A 2,451-nucleotide genomic window follows, 5' to 3' on the forward strand; every position below is an offset into this window, starting at 1 on the left:
TTTGAATGATATAGTATGACAAATAGTATCAATTCATATGTAATATGAAAATAATAAACAAAAAACTTTGATCTTATGAGTTGTACTACAAAGTTGTGTGTTTTCTCCGTAGAGATCACTATAAATATATTTGTTTTCTTTAGCTAAAACTATTATGTCAAAGTTTTAAATATTATTCTCAAGTTAAAATAGATTAGTCTAAATTTTAGTTAATGATTAAATTTAGTATTCGTAACAATTTAAATTTTTGGGATAATCAATAATTTATTGTGATATTAGAGTAGGTGATCTGGAGTTAGAATCTTATCTCATTTTGGGGAGCATTTGTTTGCTAGCTACAACCTGTTACAGGTTTAAATCTTATCATATGTATAAAAATAATAAAAAATTTTGTCATGTCAAAATTCATTCTCTCTAGACAATGAAGTTGCGAGATGCTATATCAACCTAGAATTGATTTATTTTCATGGGTTGACACCATTCATCCAAGTCTGTAGGTACAGGTTTGAATTTTTTTCTTATTTATTAGCAAGTTGGAAATTTATTTGAACACACTTAGAAACTCACTTATAGAAGCTTGAACATTTGTCTATAAACAAACTCATTTATTGTTGATAGAAAGAAAACTCAACTACAACTACAATTCAATCGGTTTTAATGTACAAACGAACATTACAATCTATATAATATCTAAAAGTTAAAGCATGTCATTTGTTACTGTTACACTTTTATTTTTTGAGTTAAATCAATGTAGTACTTCGGTCAAGTTTAATTAGTTTGTGGATTCTAGTTAGTTCAATTAGTAAAGTCTTTGATGGTTGTATAAGAGATTTGGAGTTCAATCCCTGCCTACACAAAAAATTGATTTGTGTCTTGGTTTGATGATAAAAAGAGTTATCATCAGAAACGGACACCATAAGTTGAAACTCTCTCTAAAAAAAAAATTTCAATCAATTTGGTTCAGTTTAGTACAATTCGGTCAACTTGGTCTACATGTGTCCAATTGGTCCACTTTAGTTTATTTGGTCCATTTTGGATTAATTGTGACTTATATTGATTCTTTTGTAGGTCACTTTTTCAAAGGCTCAAATTTTTATTTTTATTTTCTTAATTTTTAGGTTAAAAAAGTATGAAATTTTATTCTATTTGGGCTAAAATCTTTAGTTTTGGGCTGAAAACTATAAACAAAACAGGCGTTAGAAATAAGAGTTATAAGCCCCCCTTTTTTTTTTATAAGAAGAGTTATAAGCCCTAAAAAAATAATAAAAGTGATAAAATTCAAAAGATTACTTTAAAACTCAAGTTTCAATAATATAGATATTATACTTATATTTGGAAAAAAAAAATGCTACAATTCTAAACTAATATAATAATTTAAACTTAATGTAACATGCGCATTAACATAGTACAATTTTTATTTATAGGCTAATAATTGAACATTAATTAAAATTAGAAAAATTAGTGGATGTTGATATGCGTGAGTACATTATATGAAAATATTCAGTAAAATGTATGAAGATGCTTGTTTAAATTTATCTACTTAACAAATAAAAAAATAAGCTTCCCAAATTTAGGCTAAATTATTAAATTATATTTGTTTGTTTAGACCCCTGTATATTCAGATTGTTTAACCTAATTAATTAACCAAGTTGTTACTTAGGTTTATTATGCAGATCTAGGTTAAACATAAATGATCATATAACTAAGTACGGAAAAGTAAATAAAATAAGCAATATGATGACCTAGGAAAACCAATTAAACCATCTAGTTTCAAGGTAAAATACCTGGGGAGGATTTAATCTAAAGAATCCTTAAGGCACAAATTGACTATATAGAATGAAAGTTTTACAATAGATTTTTCCCTAAATCTAATAATACTTCTTGTAGTGCTTACTCACGTGATCACACACAGCTCCGAATTCACGGACTCTTCTATTTGAATTTGTTGTGCACAACCACGCCCGTTTGTGACTCTGAGAGCTCCACTTAAAGATTTATATCATCAACAGAAACTCTCCAGTTTGTGACTCCAAGACCACCATTGAAGGTTTAAATCTCTAGCACCTTTGATGACTAATGATGGCAGCAACTTCTATAACACTAGATCTTGAGTTTCTTCAAGGAATATTATCGGTAGAATATTTTAGAGAGTTTTGGGTACAAAAACTCTAGATCTACAATAAAAGGCACAAGAAGCACTCTTCTCTCTCTCTCTCTAAAAAACCACCTTAAAACGTACCTTAGGATTTCCTTTAAATACTAGGAGAATTAGATTTGAAACCCTAATAACTTAATGGGTTGATGAGCTTTAATTAAATTCTACAGAAATGCATCTCAATTGGTCGAACCACAGTCTCAATCGGTCGAACATGACATATTTTGAATTTCTTGAACCTACAACTTTCTTGTTCTTGTATTCTAACTTGTAGTACCTTGAGCATTGTCTAATCA

The sequence above is a fragment of the Quercus robur genome, chromosome 2, assembly GCF_932294415.1.
Source record: "Quercus robur chromosome 2, dhQueRobu3.1, whole genome shotgun sequence".
NCBI classification, from domain to species: Eukaryota; Viridiplantae; Streptophyta; class Magnoliopsida; order Fagales; family Fagaceae; genus Quercus; species Quercus robur.